The sequence below is a fragment of the Bubalus kerabau genome, chromosome 13 (genome assembly GCF_029407905.1).
Source record: "Bubalus kerabau isolate K-KA32 ecotype Philippines breed swamp buffalo chromosome 13, PCC_UOA_SB_1v2, whole genome shotgun sequence".
NCBI classification, from domain to species: domain Eukaryota; kingdom Metazoa; phylum Chordata; class Mammalia; order Artiodactyla; family Bovidae; genus Bubalus; species Bubalus kerabau.
Genome location: NC_073636.1, coordinates 8568880 through 8589256, shown reverse-complemented (window position 1 = coordinate 8589256; position 20377 = coordinate 8568880).

Sequence of the window (20377 nt, the reverse complement as noted above, 5' to 3'; positions counted from 1 at the left end):
AACTCATATCCCACATATGCAGTATAAAATATCTGGAATTTATGTAGCCCAGGGAACACTATTTGAGACATATTGGTCATATGAAAACAGATATAGGAAAGAGGAAGAAAATGAACAAAAGACAGTTTTCTACAGAATAAAAATATCCTATTATTACATTTTCAAATCACTCTATTTTTAATGAAAAAATTCTTTGAAAATTAATCCTAGAGAGGCAGATTCAAAAATTTACAATAATTCCCTGCTTCATTAATTCATTATGTAAAATTTTACAGCATTTAGTTTGAAAAAATCTTCCCAAAAGCATAAACTGCATGCAAATTAGAGTCATATTTAGTTGCAGATTATTTTCCCCAACATTTAATTATGAAAATGTTCAATCATACAGCAAAGTTGAAAGCATTGTAAAGTGAAATCCCATGTACCTACTACCTAGATTCTACAATTACCATGTAACTGCGCTTCCTCTATTACATGTCTAGGCATCTATATGTATATGTACCTCTACCCACTCAGTAATCCATCCTGGAGCATTGCAAAGTGGTTTTCAGAATCAGAAAAATTCTCCATAAATGTTTCTGCGTATGCATATGATTAAATATAGTTCAATATTTACTTTCATTTTATAAAATTTGCATGCAATGAACAGCAAAAATTGTAACTGTTCATTCTTTGAGTTTTAACAAATGTATATACTTATAAATATCTAAACCCTGCTCAAGATATAGAACATTGAGTGACAGATCATTTTGGAAAGAAAAGAAATGTGTGTGTAAGCTTTCTTTTGTTTAAAAAAAAAAACAGTATATTAAGAAATTCTAAAGTAAAACAAATGATACCGTTTTTTCCCTTAATGTCGATATATTTTTTTTTCAATTCCATCACAGCAACTAAATAAAGAGCAGCATGTGACATGATGCCCAAGGATTAGTTTGGTTTAGAGCAGGGATGCTTTGCCAAATGCCAGCAATGCCCAGACCTCCAAGATAAATGTAGGAGTAAGGTGAGAAAAATACAAAAGGGAGCGGTGGAGACAGCAATCAAGACTTTAACATTTAGCTCCAGCCATGTCAGACCTTCAGATCATTCAAAGAGGGCTGGAAATACAGATTTTATGAACAATATGTTGAATTTCTAAAATGTTAACAGTTAATGTAAAATCTAAACAACCAAGATGTGGTTCAAATTGAGCCTGTAAGTTCTCCCCTCCCCAGTTGCTTGGAGTTTCGTCTTCTTTCATGACTGGCAGTTCCCTGTAGTAATATACATTTATTATGATCAGCTCGTTCTTTGAGTAAACAGGTGAGTCTCAGAATCAAGATTTAAAGGATCTATTTATCAATTTTTTTTTTAAATTTAAGATGTGAGCAGTAAGATACATCACATCCTATTATAAGAGATATGAGCATCAAGAGAAACCAGAAGCAAATAGTAATACAGTCAGTTTCTTTCACTCCAGGTAACATAATCATTCTTCAGTATCCACAAGGAACTGGTTCCAGGATCCACCTCTGAGGATACCAAAATCCAAGGATTCTCAAGTCTCATAGTGGCCCTCCATATCTGCATGTTCCACATCCAAGAATAAACTGGCTAAAAATATATTTATTAAAAAAAATGTGGACTTTTTCAGTTCAAACCTGTGTTGATCAAGGGCCAAATGTACACCCATATACACTCCCATAAAATGGGACTCATAATATATATATATATATATATATAAAATGATGTGTATATATATATATATATTATGGTGTATGTATATATATATATATGTGTGTGTTTGTATATATATATATATATATATATATCTCCTCACATAAAATATATATGAAGCATATCCAAACTGAGAGAACAATCCATTATTTGGGATTTAAAGGTATGAAACTTTAGCAAGGATTTACCACAACTTTACATTTAGAGAGGTCAATTCTCTAATGAAGATATAACATGATGTACCATTCTTGACTACACTTTGGTGGGGAATGCACTCATTACATGAGGAGGGTCCTCCTACTAAGAGAATTCCTAAGCGCTGCACAGTGCGACATGGAACAGGAAGGGGCTTCTTATATGGCTGGCAGATCATTATCATATAAGAAAATGAAATCTAGATGAAGCAAAAAAAATGTGAGGTTATAGAGTGTTCAGAGATTTTGTCTGATTTTCCTTCCTTGAGCCCCTCTGAAGAGAGAGTAAGGCTGGGAGAGTTAAAGAACCTATCGCTTGCTAACCCTTCAAGGGGCTGATGTGAGTTGGTATTAATGCACCTTGACATAGGATTTTCCTGCTCAGGAGTTCGACACAGGCATTATGACAACATCACCTGACCCAGCAACATCTCTGTTTTTTGTTACCCATCATGCCAGTTTCAGAAAAGTCAGTCAGTATAACATTTCAGTCATGAACTGACAGAATCTGCATTTTTTTTACACCTGTCAACACTGAAGGTAATTGTGCTCCCAGGGCCATCCCACTGAAAGAAATATATGGAAATTAGAAATATACCACATTTTCAGGAAACTGCCAGTTTCTGGGTGCCTTTGTGAACTTCCCTTCTTTTACGTTTAATATAAAAATAGAAGGGGAAGGGCAGAGAAAGAGGAGGTTAGAAGCACACAGTAAAATATGTTCAGCTGTCTACATTATCACATCGAAGCTTCCACTGCTTCTTGCCTTGACATAAACACTTCATAGTCTCCAATTATATTAATTGCTCATGTGGTAAAACACCATCTGGGTGATAAACATAACCAAGTTCTTAGACAAGACAAACTTGAAAATGTCCTGTATGTAAACAAGGGCAATATGAAGATACCGACCCATCATTTTCCTGATTTTTAGAATTTTTGTTGCTGTTTGTTGTTCAGCTGCTAAATCGTGTCTGACTCTTTGCGACCCACCAGGCTTCCCTGTCCTTCACTAGCTCTCAGAGTTTGCTCAAATTCATGTCCATTTAGAATTTTATTTTGAATAAATTGGGATTCTTTTGAAAGTCTACACTCAGCTCAGGTGAATATTAAGACTATGGACTCTGTTAGTAATTAAGAGTACTAACATGACAACTTGTTCTTTAAAATGTATGTGAAGATACAGTATATCAGATAACTGAATCTGAACCATAATTATCTGTGAGTTATCAAAAGCTACTAGGACCTTTTAAAGAATTGTAAGACAGTTTCCCGATGATGAAAGAGCAAGACATTCACATGTGAAGCAGGTTCCTAACATCCAGAAACTGGCAATGGCAGCCTTTATGTCTAATCCTTCGTCCCAGCCCAACTCCACTCCATTAACCAGCAGGAACATGCGAGTCACATCTTACCAAAACTTACAGTCTCTGCATTTGAGGACAAAGCAAGACAAAAGGTCCCAATCTCTCGAAAAGAAAGCGAAGCAACCTACCAACATACCAGCAGCATTGTTTTTCAGTTTCCAAAGCTTATAAGAATAATTTATGGTACACATGCCAAATGTATTTTATTAATTCTCTTTAAAGTTAATACTAGGGAAAATTAGATATAACTCCTTTATACTGATGAAGCATTTTCTAAAATATTTCAATGGTGTGAGTGCTGATAAATCCACCTGTGCAAAAATGGGCCCAGTTTTGAAGAACACCCACTGCTACTCACTCAGGGCTTTTACATTGCCCTCCTTCCCTAAATGTGGGATCAAATTATTTTCATACAAGTTACCCCCTCACTCCCTCCTACACTCTCTTCTTCCACCACCAGCCCACCTCCTCCAGGCCCCTGGGTAAGCAAGAGTCAAGGAAGAACAGAGGGAGAGGAGATTTGTTACGTTTTGTGTCTGATTACCTAAATTTGGTCAGGTAAGCTAAAAGAACGGAGAAGGCAATGGCACCCCACTCCAGTACTCTTGTCTGGCAAATCCCATGGAGGAGCCTGGTGGGCTGCAGTCCATGGGGTCGCTAGGAGTAGGACACAACTGAGCCACTTCACTTTCACTTTTTACTTTCATGCATTGGAGAAGGAAATGGCAACCCACTCCAGTGTTCTTGCCTGGAGAATCCCAGGGACGGGGGTGCCTGGTGGGCTGCCATCTCTGGGGTCGCACAGAGTCGGACACGACTGAAGCGACTTAGCAGCAGCAGCAAGCTAAAAGAAGTGTCGCCCTGCCTGTGTGGGTACTCTGCTCTGCAAAAAATTGTTATGTCCCCTCCTCCTCCCTAGGTGAAACAGAACACTGGAAATTTGGCAGGGAAAATGTGTTTGGCTCAAAATATTACACAAATGGAACAGGAAGTTCTGGGCATTACGGATCCAGCAGTGAAACAAGACACACCAAGTCCCAGCTCACACAGAACTTTCACTTGGAGGTAGGCTGAGGTCAAGGAGGCAGAGAACAAACATGTGGACTCAGAGAAACATGAGATAATCTTTCAGACTGTAATACATGCTATGAAGAAAAGTGAGGAGGGTTACAGATGGAGATGCCTAGTGAGGGAGGGGGCTGGTCAGCAGAGGAGGTACCTTCTGAGCTGACAGCTGGACGACAGCAGGGCCAGCTAGGTGAGGGTGCAGCGGGGAGGAGAATCCTGGCAGGAGCGGCGGGGAGGGAACACTGGCATCCTGAGGAGGGAGGCAGCTCCCGGTGAGCCTGGACCAGGAAGCGGGCCAGTGCGGATGGAGCTGAGCGAGGTGCAGGCACAGCGGTGGGAGGCGAGGGCTGGGGGGTGGGCAGGAGCAGTCTCAGAGGCAGCTGAGCCGGATCTACAGCATGGGCTTTGTTCTCAGTGCAGTGGGACCCCATTTGAGGGTTTAGGCAGGGGTGGTAATGTTATTTGATTTGTGTGTTTTAAATATTGCTTGGGATGCTGCGTGGAGAATGGTCAATTCTGAGGCCATCTGACACAGATGCCCAGAGATCTGAGGTCTACTTGTACATATCCTTAATCTGCTCATTAAAATACCATTTCTGGGGGGTGACTCGCTCTCCTTGCCCTCACCCTTGTTTCCTAAGAGTATCAAATAAACTACTGTATGCTGAGAGTCCCTTGGATTACAAGATCAAACCAGTCAATCCTAAAGGAAACCAAACCTGGATATCCACTGGAAGGACTGATGCTGAAGCTGAAACACCAATACTTTGGCCACCTGATGCGAAGAGCGGACTCATTGGAAAAGATCCTGATGCTGGGAAAGATTGAAGGCAGGAGGAGAAGGGGATGACAGAGGATGAGATGGTTGGCATCACTGATTCAAAGGACATGAATTTGAGCACGTTCCGAGAGATGGTGAAGGACAGGAAAGCCTGGTGTGCTGCAGTCCATGGGGTCACAAAGAATCGGGCATGGCTGGGTGGCTGAACAACAACTGTATTCAAGTTATTGTCTCAGGTTGTATTTTTTGAAGAAGCCAAACTAGGACACCGTATAAATCACCTCTAAATATCTCAGTACTTACATGAGCTCCCTTCCACAGGGCAGCAGAATTTCCCAGCCACTTTCCCAGGATCAATCCAGGAGTGAAAGTAGAGTGGACAGAAAATGGGAGAGGGGAGAGAGAAAGCTTATCACATGCAGGAGGTGCTCCAAGTCACATCAGAGCCAAGAAGGCAGCCAGACAACGTCCGACTAGAACCACAGTCACATAGATAGGCACTTCCATAAGAAGGATGCATAAAATGTCTGTGACATTAATTATAAAATGACTCAAAAATTTGACAGAATTCAGTTAAAAACTGAACATGCTGAGACAGGCACTGGCATGAAGCCCCAACCTAGTCAGATGTACATCCTGATTTATTGCAGATGGGCACCAAATCATTTTGCCAATTTGGATGTTCCCAATAAGGTTTCACAAATAGATCTGCTATCCAACAATCTCTGCCTTCAGTCAAAAGAGGCACAAATAAAAGAAATGCAACTTAATTCACACACACACACACACACCAAGGTTAAACCCAGTTACTTTAGATTTTATAAGAAATTAATAATAATTCTATTATTTTGCTACTAAAGAACTTGTATTTAGCCATTTTATACTTATTTATAAAGGCAATCTTTCCCCAAAAAGAATAAAATAAATAATTACCAGCTCTTTTACATACGGTCTCTACATCCCCAATTCTCATATACTATCTTTATAATATGGATAATATGAAACTAAGTTCTATTCTCTTCTGTTCATGTTACGAAGTTTACTTCATTCTTCTGTACTCAAAGAAATCCTCTACTTGAGACATGAAAGTTTAAAACACTATTGGCCAAATTCCAACAACATTAATGGTTAGTGAATTTTTAAGGAAATGAAAACAGGAACAGAGAATTATTTTATATTAAGTGGGAATCACCAAAAGTCTATATTCCATATATACATGTTGCTGAAAACTGTGGAAAAATTCTCTGTGAGAGCTCCGTGAAACTATAGGTGATTTCTCCCAATGACAAATAGTTTAAAAGATTTTACTTCTAAGATTTGCTGTGTTCCAGCTTTTGTGTTGTGAAACCATGACATGTTTCTCTCCAACAAAGAGAACTATTTCTATCAGATTAAAACTACTTCATATGTTCTAATAAGTAAACACTACTCTATAAACGAAGAATTACATTAGTACTAATCTTACTACTTCCCATCTACAAAGATAGGTATGATTAAACAATAAATAAAAACTCCCATAAATGCAATTCTAGAATACCTTTTTAGGACACAATATGATAAGTTTAGCCCCCCAGGCTTAAGTCTGTTGGTATAATTTATTTTAGTACTACCTGCTTGTTTAGTGCAAGGAAAGTAAGGGTCGTGCAAAGTCACTGCAGCTAAGGGAAGATGCCGGGGAAACCTCATTGTCTAATTAATTCTTGCTGCTGCTTCTTCACTAATTATTCAAGACTTCGGTGACTTTTAAGTCATAACTTCCTAGGTACCTAATCAAACCAATGCCCATGTCTTTGACAAGACACCTCCTACGTAAAGTAGGTTACCCTTATAAAGCGTGCGTGGGTCGTCAGTTGCTAAGCCATATCTGAATATTTTTGCAACCCCAAGGACTGTAGCCCACCAGGCTCCTATGTCCATGGGACTATCTTGGCATACTGGAGTGGGAATCTTCCAGACGCAGGAATTGAGTCCATGTTCCCCACAGCTCCTGCATTGACAGAGCAGATTCTTTATCACTGCACCAGTTGGGAAGCCCACCTTAATAAAGATACCTAATTCAAGAGTATAGTGGGTTAATTTTAAATTCAGAAAGGATGCTGGAGGTTCTTTAACCCTCCAAACCAACGTAATGGTACTCTGAGATGAAATCATTCATTCTCTGTTTATAGTGAAGTCACTAGGTCGTGTCCGACTCTTTGCTATCCCATGGACTGTAGTCTACCAGGGATTTTCTCTGTCCATGGGATTTTCCAGGCAAGAGTTACTGGAGTGGGTTGCCATTTCCTTCTCCAGGGGATCTTCCTGACCCAGGGATCGAACCCAGGTCTCCTGCATTGCAGGCAGAAGCCTTACCCACTGAGCCACAAGAAGCTCTGTTTACATATTTCTAACGAAGAAGTATTTGCTAGCTCCCAAAGGGGTATCATTCCATTTTTGGATGGTTTTGGTTATTAAAAAGCTCTTTCTGATAATAAGTCAAAACTCTCCTCCCTGCCTCTTTCATCTATTGGCCCTAATTGTTTCTCCAACGACAACAGAACATATATCTCATTGCTCTGTTTAGTAATTGTCTCTTATGTATCTCTTTCAAAATCCTCTCTTCCCTCTATTCCATTAATTAACTTTGGGCCCTTGGAGCATGAATAAATTATTGTAATTGTTTTGGACATTGAGGGCCTAGCACAAAGTAGATGCTCAAAAAATGTATGCTGAAAAAAGAGCAATCTCCATGTCCTTCTAAGGACATGTACATGAAGACATTCTTGATCAACAGGATTACCCATTGGCTCCCAGTCATATGTAATATCCATTATTAAGTACAGCAAATTAATTTTTCTATATTTATATAAAATTTTATGTCATTGGAGGAAAATAGGAGAATGGATAAAACAAAAGTGAGAATATAACATATGTTTAAAATTGAACATCAGAATACCTACAATTTTTAAAATTTACCATATTTGAAACAAAACTTAAGCCAGAGAATAAAAATTCAACTACAAGACCTTGAAAACACTCTCAATTTCCCACATGATCTTTACCACTTAGTTCCTCTTTGCTTAGAACCCAATTTGAAGAGGATGAAACTGCCCTTGAGGATAAAGCAAAAATCTAATTTGACAGTGCTGTCCTTTCTGTGCTTTGGACTTTCTTTGTTGGAGCTCCAGTCAATCCTCAAGAAATATATGTATAATTTATAATTTAGGTTTTTTAAAAAAGAACTGAATTTCCTGCTTCTTCAACTGGTATTTGTTGAAAACAGATGATGAGAATTGTACGCAGCAACTCTCTTGCAGGGGAAGACCTAATAGCACAGATACTGACCATCAAGTTAGCACATGGCATATTTAAGAACCTTTAAGGTAGTTGCTATTGCTTCAAACTACAGTGTGTATATGTTGACACATTACACTATGTCCAAACGCAGGTAAGAAGACTCTCAACTTAAACGCTTTATCTTTACTGTAAGGCAAACTATGACTTCTACTAGGACTTCCAATGAAAATATCTGCAAAGAAAGTGAAGAGTTATTCTGGTAAAGGAGATATATAGCAGGATGTGAGAGTTTTAAAACAATATTATTGGAGGTTGAAGGTAAAAGAGAATCTCATAATATGATCAGATGTTTAGGAACAAGGTATGAATGCATTTTTCTTCCATTTCCACTCTTTTTTTTCTTCTTCCAAGATCAAATGATTCACCATCTGGTCTACCATAGAGCTAAAGCTAGCAGTCATTTATTTCTCATAAATTTGTGAGAGTCTTAATAATCAAGAAATGACAGATATATAATTGTAAGTCATGTGAATGACTATATGTCCCTAATAGATTAAATACAGCTTTACGTTTTTTGGTCCCTTCCACAAGACAGAAGGTATAGCAAGATACCACAGGCTCAGCACACACATCAGTAATCTCTGCTACAAAGGCCTAATTACAATACATCAACCAGATCCGAACCTTCAAGTCCACATCAATAATTCAGCAGATATGCAGTAAATTTAAGCAGACATGAAGTGATTGGCATTCTAAGAAAATACCAGTGGCACGTATTTGAGCAACAGGTGTTCAGGTCACTACACTTGCAGCATGTACTCTCTTAATCAAGAGGAAGCACATTAGAAAAACAAAACAAAACCTACTAATGAAAACCAACTTGTCTAAATATTGAAAGGGTATGCATGACCTCAATCACATGGTACATGCACATACTAATTGTTTATAATACTGTAAACATTTTACACTAAAATTTTTATGAGTTATAAGAGGTTGTTTTTTGCCTAAAACATCAAAGCTACACTTCTTAGAATCTCTGGATTTTAAAATCACTAAATTATTACTGTTCTTTAGAATAAGTCAGGGTTACTCCCTGGTGACCCCATGATAAAGAACCTGCCTGCCAATGCAGGAGACACAGGAGACACAGGTTCAATTCCTAAGTTGGGAAGCTCCACTGGAGGAAGAAATGGCAACCCACCCCAGTATTCTTGCCTATAAACTTATATGGACAGGGGGTGGGCTACAGTCCATGGGGTCATAGAGTTGGACACGACTGAGCAAATGACCATGCATGCATGTAGGCAACTAGTAGGGTCTAAGGGAATGTTCATTCAATGAAGAAATTAATGATTCTACAATGAGCACAAACTGAAATCATCACATCAAGAAACAAAAATTAACTGGGATATGTTCATACAGTGAACATAGAGTCCTGAGAGGAACCTTTAGTAAGAAATCAAGGCACAGCTTTTATAAGGCCAGCTGGAAAAGAGGAAATCTGGGCAGGGAGCTGTAACTTTCAACCAGACTTGAGTGGCTCCTCAACCTCCTGCCAAAGAGGCAGCCTCCTGTGGGTGGTTCTGTGTCTGGAGCTCATGACTATAGCTGGGGCAGGCTATTTACCTTCTCTGAGCCATTCAGCTCACCACCTGGCTCTGAAGATCACAGATGAGAGCATTTGGTAAACTATAGGCAAAGTATATGTAACATCTTCATAACTGGTTCTACCACTAAAAAAAAAAAAAAAAAGCTGCTATATTCATTTCTAGACCTACTGTAACAAGTTACTATAAACTCGGTGGGCTAAAACAATAATTTATCATGTCACAGCTCTGGAGGCAGACATCTGAAATCAAGATGCCAGCAGGCCCATGTTTCCCCATGGGCTCCAGGGAACAACCTTTCCTTGCTTTACCAGGGTTTGGTGCCTCCAGACATTCCTTCACTTGGGGATACATGACTCCTACCTCTGTCTCCATGTTACATGGTCTTCTTCTCTGTGTGTCCCTGTGTCTCAGATCTCCCTCTGACTCTACACCCATCCTAAAGCTGGGAGATATCATCTCATGATCCTTAATTTATTTGCAAAGACCCTTTCTCCAAACAAGGTCACCCTCACAGGTTCCAGAGGACATACTGTTTTGAGGCTGGAACATTGAACCCACTATCCTTTTCCTTCCCTTCTGCTCCTATGTTCTTTGTTCCTAAACTACGAATGGAAAATAAAATGATTTCCAGAGCTTTCATTTAGTTTTGACTAACTGGTTTGTATTTCAAGGAAAATAAAAATGGAAAATAACAAAAATGTTGTGGAGAAAATACGTTGCCAAGCAAGTATACACAGTGATTATTATGTTATTATCAACTACGTTTTGCTACTGGGATGCACAAGTTTGTTCCTCTAGAATGTGATATCTGTAGGAGTTAAGTGATGCATAGCCTGCTGATTTGAAGAGCAATTCTCTTACTTTTAGATTTAATAATTGCCATTCTGTTATGTATGGCACAAATGAGAAAATTAAAAACACACTTAAAAATTGAAGATAAATTGCATTTCAGAACTCTTAATCAGCTTGGAAGTTTGGAAGGATACCAGCGTTTAAACCAGCGCTGTGACATCAAAATGTACTCAGCTAACAATTAGAGCTAATATTCTTAATGTAAGGTTTCAACTCTTAAGCTGTTCTAAGTAAGCATCAAAACAAATTATGCAGGTGAGAACGTCTATTTTTGGAGCTATTAAAATCAGCAGAATATTTGAATGTAAGCAGGGTGCAGGGAAACAGCTCACTATAACACATGGATAAATCACACGGTTTTAGAAATGATCCCTTTTGAGAGCTAAGTAAAAAATATGGAATGGCTGCTCCTGTCGGACAAAACAATTTTCATTAGTTTTGCATGCTTTCTGATCTTTCTGCTCTTGATCCTGTCTTTATGGACATAAAGGAATGTGGCAGCTGCTGTCTGTCCTCAGCCCACATACCTCGAGCCTCATCTCTTCCCTGGGATGCCTAATTTCCAGGATCTACCTCTCGACCTGAGAGCTTCCCCACAAGCTGACAAAAGCCACATCACAAGGGGTCTGGGGATGTTCACACAATCTCCTGAATTTCTCAATGGATGACTGACAGGGATTGGGGTACAAATACCCCAGCTCCCTTACTCCTTATGCCATGACTCAGAGCCTAAATCATTTTCCAGACTGTCCCTATGGCTTCTGTCACTCACAGTCATAACTGTTTTGATAATGCATCCCTTTGGGTTATTAGGATAATGTATCTGGTCCCATCACTTCATGGCAAATAGATGGGGAAACAATGGAAACAGTGACAGACTTTATTTTCTTGGACTCCAACATCACTGCAGATGGTGACTGCAGCCATGATATTAAAAGATGCTTGCTCCTTGGAAGAAAAGCTATGACCAACCTAGACAGCATATTCAAAATCAGAGACATTATTTTGCTGCCAAAGGTCCATCTAGTCAAAGCTATAGTTTTTCCAGTAGTCATGCATGAATGTGAGACTATGGATTTGGATGTGAGACCCCATGTTGCAGTCCATGGGGTCACAAAGAGTCAGACATGACTGAGCAACTGAAATGACTGAGAGGTTCCTTTAGGCTGCCTTCCCTTTCCTCAATCCCTGGATCAGGTTCTATTATTCAATGGACATGAGATTGAGCAAACTCCGGGAGATAATGAAGGGTAGGGAAGCCTGGTGTGCTGCAGTCCACATAGCCACAAAGACTCATACACAATGGATCGACTGAAGAAGAACAACCACTTTCCAAACTAACTACTTACACTCAAACCGGTCTGAGAGTCTGCGTCTGAGGCAATCCACCCAAAAACAGGGAACAAGGAACATTACTACCTTTCAAAAATAAAAACCTCTTTGCTTTAAAATGACCTCAAAAGTGAATCTTTCTAAAACCACTGCCACATGGTACATATGGACATACCAACATTGAAAATGATAACTCATAACTGCAGAGTCCTGTGGCAGGCAGTGCTCATTAATGAAAAGGCATGTCCCAACCTGTTCTTCTTTCACCAGATTCCCAATTTCATTCAAGCACTGAATGCCTATGTGCCTCTAGGTAATCCAACTCGTCCACAGGTCCAGGGAGCAAACCAGTTAATGTTACCAATCATGTTCATTTCATTTCCATTCTCTCAGACTGCTTAGGTATGGACAGGAGATGCACTTCTGGCTGATAGGACCTGAAAAGTAAAAGTTTAATGGGAAGCCTCCGAGAATTTTTATCTTAATCTTTAAAAAGGATACAGGGAGGAGTCATTCTCTCCCCTGGCCTATAAATATTGTGTAAAGAGTTGGTAAAGAAGTTAGAGTAGCTATATCACAAGCATGAACTGACCAGCCTGAAGACAAAAGACAACAGGCTAAGGGTGGCTGGGCAGCAAGATGAAAGTAAAGTTGGATTTTTTTATATCTTCCAACAATTGAATTGACTAATCCTGGAACAGCCATATCTCTGGACTTACAATGTGAAATAATAAATCTCCTTTTGTTTAATCTCTTGATCTTCTGTTAATTACAGCCTAAAAATAATAAAAATGTTTTTTTTTCATTATGCAAAATGCTTTCACATAGAATATCTCACCCTTCTAGGCAAGGGCAACCTATTAGTTCCTATATAGATCTCTCAGCCACAAATGCATTTAATGCTCTTTCCTGAGAAGTCACTGAAAATGGGAACTGAATAAATATAATTGGGTACAACAATTCTACATGACAGAAAAAGATAGAGGAGGGAAAATTAACAAAAAACCAGGAGATAATCTGTGCTCCAGTTACTGTTATATAAGATCCATTCTCATACACCTGCCTCAGAGGTTGGTGTAGGAGTCAAATGAGACCATACACACACAGGTTTTACCAAGAGCTTGTTATATTTCTTTGTAACTGCTGATTATTCCTTGCTACTGGATCAGAGAAGAGGGCTCAATCAGCTTTAAGTAATGATCAACATCTGTTTTCTGGGCAATAGAAAAATCAACTGACTCTTGAAATAATCCACAAGCAAAGTGAAGGGGTGTTGGAATGAAAAAAAAAAAAGGTATTTCAGGGAGAAGAAGCAGTGCAACAAAGGCAAATGGGTAAGAAAGAACAGGATGTGAGGGTGGAGCTATTAGCAAGTGAGGCTACAGAAATTACTAGGCTGACTGGTGAACAAAGAGGCTGAAAATGCAGATGGGGCTAGATTATGAACTTTGTAGTCCATGTCAAGAATTACAGACTTTATTCTGAGGGACAGTCGAGTTTATTAAAGGTCAGATTGTATCTTACATTAAGACTGAATAAGATTATATAAAATGTTCATTCATATCATACTCATGGCTATTGAAGACAGAAATGAGAAAGGCAAGGCTAAAGGGAAGCTCACCGCCTTTCCCCAAAATCAAATCCTTTCTGTGCAAACCAGGCTGTTTATTGTACTCAGTCTTCCTAAAGACACTTTTTAATCAGCCATTTTTCCTGAATCATAATGATGGGATAATTGCCCCCTAAGTGGACATGGAAAATAATACTAAATTTAGGGGCACTCATTTATTTCAGAACAGAGTGTCATCAAACCTCACAAACTCAGTTGAACCACATTAGGACATTCTGGGATGTATCTAACAGATCATTAAGAATTGCTTTTTCAAAACATGTACTATTTCTTAGCTATTTTAATGAAAATCACAGAAAATGAAACTGCTGAAATTCATGATTTCACAATACACAGTGTGAGTCATTGTCCCTAGAGCATTCTTTCTATAGAAATGGCATGTTAGCATATTTTCCTATAATGTTAATGTAATCCATTGATGTATATTTTATTTGTGGTTTTCAGGTTGTTCTCTAGAAGCCTTTTTTTTTTTTTATGCCTATGCATTCAGACTTGGTTTTAAGTATATTCTGGAAAACTAGCTGATGTAAGTTGCCAATGTAAGCGAAAGGATGAGCTGAAAACTATAATCTGAAAAGAAGTATAAATCAGACTTGAAAGACTTCTTGTCTATGAAGAGAAAAATTTCAGCCCAAAACACTCAGGATAGTTGACAGTTTAATTTAAAACATATAGGCAAGACAAGATGGCTGCCTTGATTTACTAATGCTTTTTTTTTTTTAACCAAAAAAAAAAAAAGTTTAAGTGTGAATGAGCAGAATGTACATGAAATTCTGAAAGACAACACTGGATCTTCATAAAGTCAGTATGCTATCAAAATAGTTATATCTTCTGCAGTGTCAGAATTTGTGTCATTTTTATCCATCCTATTTTAACTGATAAGTAAAAAGAAAGATAATAAGAAAGGGAACCGGGATTTAGAGACAGGTGAAAAAATGTATTTTCTATGCAATTTAAGTTCCAAAAGAGTCACGACAGAGTTGAGGGAAACACAAAAACACACCGATTTCACAGTCATTCTGGTGACTTTCATTGCACTTGTATAGTACTCTAAGCTATGCAAGATATCTGATTACAACCATCAGGGCAGTAGAAATGCTACTTTTGTTTATTTGTTTGTTTTTAGAACCAGCATCCTAACTTCAGTCTTACTCACCACCTTGTACTTAGAAATCAATTTTGTGGTAAATGTTTCTCCCATCCTCCTTAAGCCCCTTCAAATCTCAAAGATCATGATCACAAGAAGGGTAGATTTATTTAGCCTAGTAATCAACATCGGAGAAGGCAATGGCACTCCACTCCAGTACTCTTGCCTGTGGACCGAAGAGCCTGGTAGGCTGCAGTCCATGGGGTCGCTAAGAGTTGCACATGACTGAGCAACTTCACTTTCACTTTTCACTTTCATGCATTGGAGAAGGAAATGGCAACCCACTCCAGTGTTCTTGCCTGGAGAGTCCCAGGGATGGGGTAGCCTGGTGGGCCGCTGTCTGTGGGGTCGCACAGAGTCGGACACGACTAAAGCGACTTATCAGCAGCAGCAGCAGTAATCAACATGGATTCAACATCTTTCTGTTGGATCCACTGAATGAAGCCAGCAGGAACAGGAGGAGAACATTACAGGCAACTTGAAATTAATGTGACTACATGGTTTATTTGACATCCTTTATTTATCACACTCTAGACATGGAAATAATCTAAAAAGTTATTTGAAGTGCTTTAACATCCAACTGTCCTAATTAATATGCCTAAATGCCATTAAAAATGCAGAATAGTGTATGGCATCTCTCTAAAATTGTTCATAACCTAAAACAACGCACAGCAATAATGTAAAATATGGCCAGGTACAAGCAACCATATGGCATTGAAGAAAGTTGGCAATTACACAGTCTGACAAGCTTGGACCTGAATCTTAACTTTGTCATTTACTCATTGTGTATCTTTCAGCCCCTCATTCTTCCTCTCTGTGACTCACCTTCCACATCTATAACATGAAAATAATGCTTGAATTACAGTAAAGTTATTAAGAATAATGATAATGTATTGAATAGTACAGTACCTGCTACATGGTGGGTGCTAAATGAACATTAATGGTCATCATTAGCATTAACATTTCTATTTTCAACATCTTAGAACTGAATGTGCTCAAATGACAATCAGCAAAAAGTGTTTAGACAGACCTAATTGTAAACAAACTATATTCCTGACTTGATGGACATGATTTTGAGCAAGCTCCAGGAGTTGGTGATGGACAAAGAAGGCTGGTGTGCTGCAGTCCATGAGGTCACAAAGAGTTGGACACAACTAAGCAACTGAACTGAACTGAACTGATATTCCCAAAGTTCATCTAAGCAATCTTGGAGAGCTGACTGCAGGTTTTTCTATAGACATATTATGATAGTTGGTGAATAAGTTGGCAAATAAGAACATGGTGTTTATTTAAACATTGTGCATGCAGTGTATGCAAGTGCAAGTCGCTCAGCCGTGTCCAGCTCTTTGTGACCCCATGGACTATATAGTTCACGGAATTCTCCAGGCCAGAATACTGAAGTGGGTAGCCTTGCCCTTCTCCAGGAGATCTTCCCAACTCAGGTATCAAACCCTGGTCTCCCGCTTTGCATGTGGATTCTTTACCAGCTGAGCCATAAGGGAAGCCCAAACACCAGTATACCCAAACACCAGTATACCCAAAGACTATTAGTGTTTGTATTTGAAACCCAAACGGCCAGTTATAAAGGAGTTTCAATTAGAAAATCAATTTAAAATTTTAAATTGAGGTACCAAGACCACATCTTCTCTACTTGCATTCTTGATAAGAAAGGAAGAAAACAGGATTTTCCCAACTGCTCAAACTTTCATCCATAAAAAGATGAGAACGGGGTTGTCCAAGCTGCAAGCTTTCACCCCTGTGAGAGTGAGGGGGTTCTTGCAAGATGAAAAGAATCGAGAGAGAGAGAGAGAGAATGAGGCACGGAAAGAAGCAGGACAGGGTCTGTGTTATGAGAAGCAATACTCAGCTCTCAGGATCAGGAGAAAGGGCTGGGGAAGCTAAGGAAAAAGTCAAGGACTTGAGGAAATCAGTGAAGGTGATGAAGTAAGAGGAAAAGGAAGTATTCTGATCATGCCCTACCTTTCCCCTTTACTGGAATCCTTCAGGTGATCAAAGGAGCAGTGAGTCGAAGACTAATGCCAGCAGAGGGCAAGTACAGACACACACCTAGGTATCATACATCCTTCGTTTAGCCTATCCCTCCTTCCTGCATCACTTCTGCCCTGCCACTGCTAGTCCACATTCAGGACTGGGACAAAAATGAGAGTTAAATTCCAATTTGCTAGTAAGTTCAATTAGAAAAGAAGACCTCCATTTAGCCAGTCAGCTTCTTTCTGTTCAAGAAGGAACCTGGGGCATCTCTAGAGCCCTTGACAAATTTTGAGGCTAAGATGGAGAAAGCGGTTAAGAATATGAACAATTTAAAGGGGTGGTTGAATTTGGACCACATAATTATTTTGTAAATGACATTGGTGGGTCAGGAAAAGTGAACGCTTAAGGTGACAGTAACTTAGAGAGGAGTTCTGAAAGAATTTTACGATATTCGTTGAAATAAATTGGAGATAGGCTTTCTGAACGGATTTCAGCCATAACCAGAGCCCTGGGTTACGACTTCTGACCCAATGCAATTATAAATACCATTTCTCTCAATTTTAAAGTGTCATGTTTTAAATAATAAATTATATAATCAAATCTAGCCATAACCTGTACAACATATTCACCAACCTTAGAGGACTAAGGATATTTTAGAGTGATTAAGTTATTTGCATTTTATTAAGAAGACACCAAGGATTCTCATCACAGAGGCCTGTGAGAGAGGCTTCAATAATCCCCTAGAGGTGTACCCACCAGATTGAAGACCCTAACCTGTCTATATTGGCAGGATATGCTGCTTCCCATCCATACATAACAACAGCATCACTGCATAATGGTGAAAAGAGGTATGTCAGAAGGGATAAGCCATTCCAGTGTAAACAAAGAGAATCTTGACTGAAAGATCTCCCATGGAATAATTAGCTTTAAGAAAATGAGAACGGGCAGTATCTATGGAGAGTGGAGTGAAAGCCAAGGCCTGCACCGACAACAAGGACAGATTAGCAGAGGAGGACCATGGTGAGGTGAAAAGAGAAAACAAATATAAAGGGAATTATGACTAAGGGTACTGGGGACAGGCTGATGATTCTCCCCACCAATTAGATTACATTCATACATAGTCTCCCTATTCATCCAACAGGCATTTATGAAGTGTGCCAAAGCCTTTGACTGTGTGGATCACAATAAACTGTTGAAAATTCTTCAAGAGATGGGAATACCAGACCACCTGACCTGCATCTTGAGAAATCTGTATGCAGGTCAGGAAGCAACAGTTAGAACTGGACATGGAACAACAGACTGGTTCCAAATAGGAAAAGGAGTATGTCAAGGCTGTATATTGTCACCCTGCTTATTTAACTTCTATGCAGAGTACATCATGAGAAACGCTGGACTGGAAGAAACACAAGCTGGAATCAAGATTGCCAGGAGAAATACCAATAACCTCAGATATGCAGATGACACCACCCTTATGGCAGAAAGTGAAGAGGAACTAAAAAGCCTCTTGATGAAAGTGAAAGTGGGGAGTGAAAAAGTTGGCTTAAAGCTCAACATTCAGAAGACGGAGATCATGGCATCTGGTCCCATCACTTCATGGGAAATAGATGGGGAAACAGTGGAAACAGTGTCAGACTTTATTTTTGGGGGCTCCAAAACCACTGCAGATGGTGATTGCAGCCATGAAATAAAAAGACTTACTTTTAATTAAAGGGCTTACTCCTTGGAAGGAAAGTTATGACCAACCTAGATAGCATATTCAAAAGCAGAGACATTACTTTGCCAACAAAGGTCCGTCTAGTCAAGGCTATGGTTTTTCCAGTGGTCATGTATGGATGTGAGAGTTGGACTGTGAAGAAGGCTGAGCACCGAAGAACTGATGCTTTTGAACTGTGGTGTTGGAGAAGACTCTTGAGAGTCCCTTGGACTGCAAGGAGATCCAACCATTCCATTCTAAAGGAGATCGGTCCTGGGTGTTCTTTGGAAGGAATGATGCTAAAGCTGAAACTCCAGTACTTTGGCCACCTCATGGGAAGAGTTGACTCATTGGAAAAGACTCTGATGCTGGGAGGGATTGAGGGCAGGAGGAGAAGGGGACGACAGAGGATGAGACGGCTGGATGGCATCACTGACTGGATGGACATGAGTTTGAGTGTACTCCAGGAGTTGGTGATGGACAGGGAGGCCTGGCGTGCTGCGATTCATGGGGTTGCAAAGAGTCGGACACGACTGAGTGACTGAACTCAACTGAACTGAACCATGTGCTAGACATGTTGCCAGGTATTAAGAACACAGAGAAAAATAATACAGTCATCACTGTGAAAATGCTCACAGTCTTATTTCTATAGGAGACAAAACTATAGGTACCAGAATATAAACAGAGTTTTATTTAAATGTCTATTTAAATTTTATTTAAATAAAGTATTAATATAATATATTATTATTAATTAAATATTATTAATACAGGAGATTCCTTCTTGGAAAGAAAGTTATGACCAACCTATATAGCATATTAAAAAGCAGAGACATTACTTTGCCAACAAAGGTCCGTCTAGTCAAGGCTATGGTTTTTCCAGTGGTCATGAATGGATGTGAGAGTTGGACTATAAAGAGAACTGAGCACAGAAGAATTGATGCTTTTGAACTGTGGTGTTGGAGAAGGCTTTTGAGAGTCCCTTGGACTGCAAGGAGATCCAACCGGTCTATCCTAAAGGAGATCAGTCCTGAATATTCACTGGAAGGACTGATGCTGAAGCTGAAACTCCAATACTTTGGCCACGTCATGCGAAGAGTTGACCCAATGGAAAAGACCCTGATGCTGGAATGGATTGGGGACAGGAGGAGAAGGGGACGACAGAGGATGAGATGGCTGGATGGTGTCACCGCCTCGATGGACATGAGTTTGAGTGAACTCTGGAAGTTGGTGATGGACAGGGAGGCCTGGCATCTGTGAAGAGTCAGACACGACTGAGTGACTGAACTGGACTGAATACAGGAGACAGGAATCAAGACCATCCCCAAGAAAAAGAAATGCAAAAATGCAAATGGCTGTCTGAGGAGTCCTTACAAATAGCTGTGAAAAGAAGGGAAGTGAAAGGCAAAGGAGAAAAGGAAAGATATACTTATTTGAATACAGAGTTCCAAAGAATAGCAAGGAGAGATAAGAAAGCCTTCCTCAGTGATCAATGCAAAGAAATAGAGACAATAGAATGGGAAAGACTAGAGATCTCTTCAAGAAAATTAGAGATACCAAGGGAACATGCAAAGATGGGCTCAATAAAGGAGAGAAATGGTAGGCACCCAACAGAAGCAGAAGTTATTAAGAAGAGGTGGCAAGAATACACAGAAGAACTGTACAAAAAAGATCTTCATGACCCAGAAAATCACAATGTTGTGATCACTCACTTAGACCCAG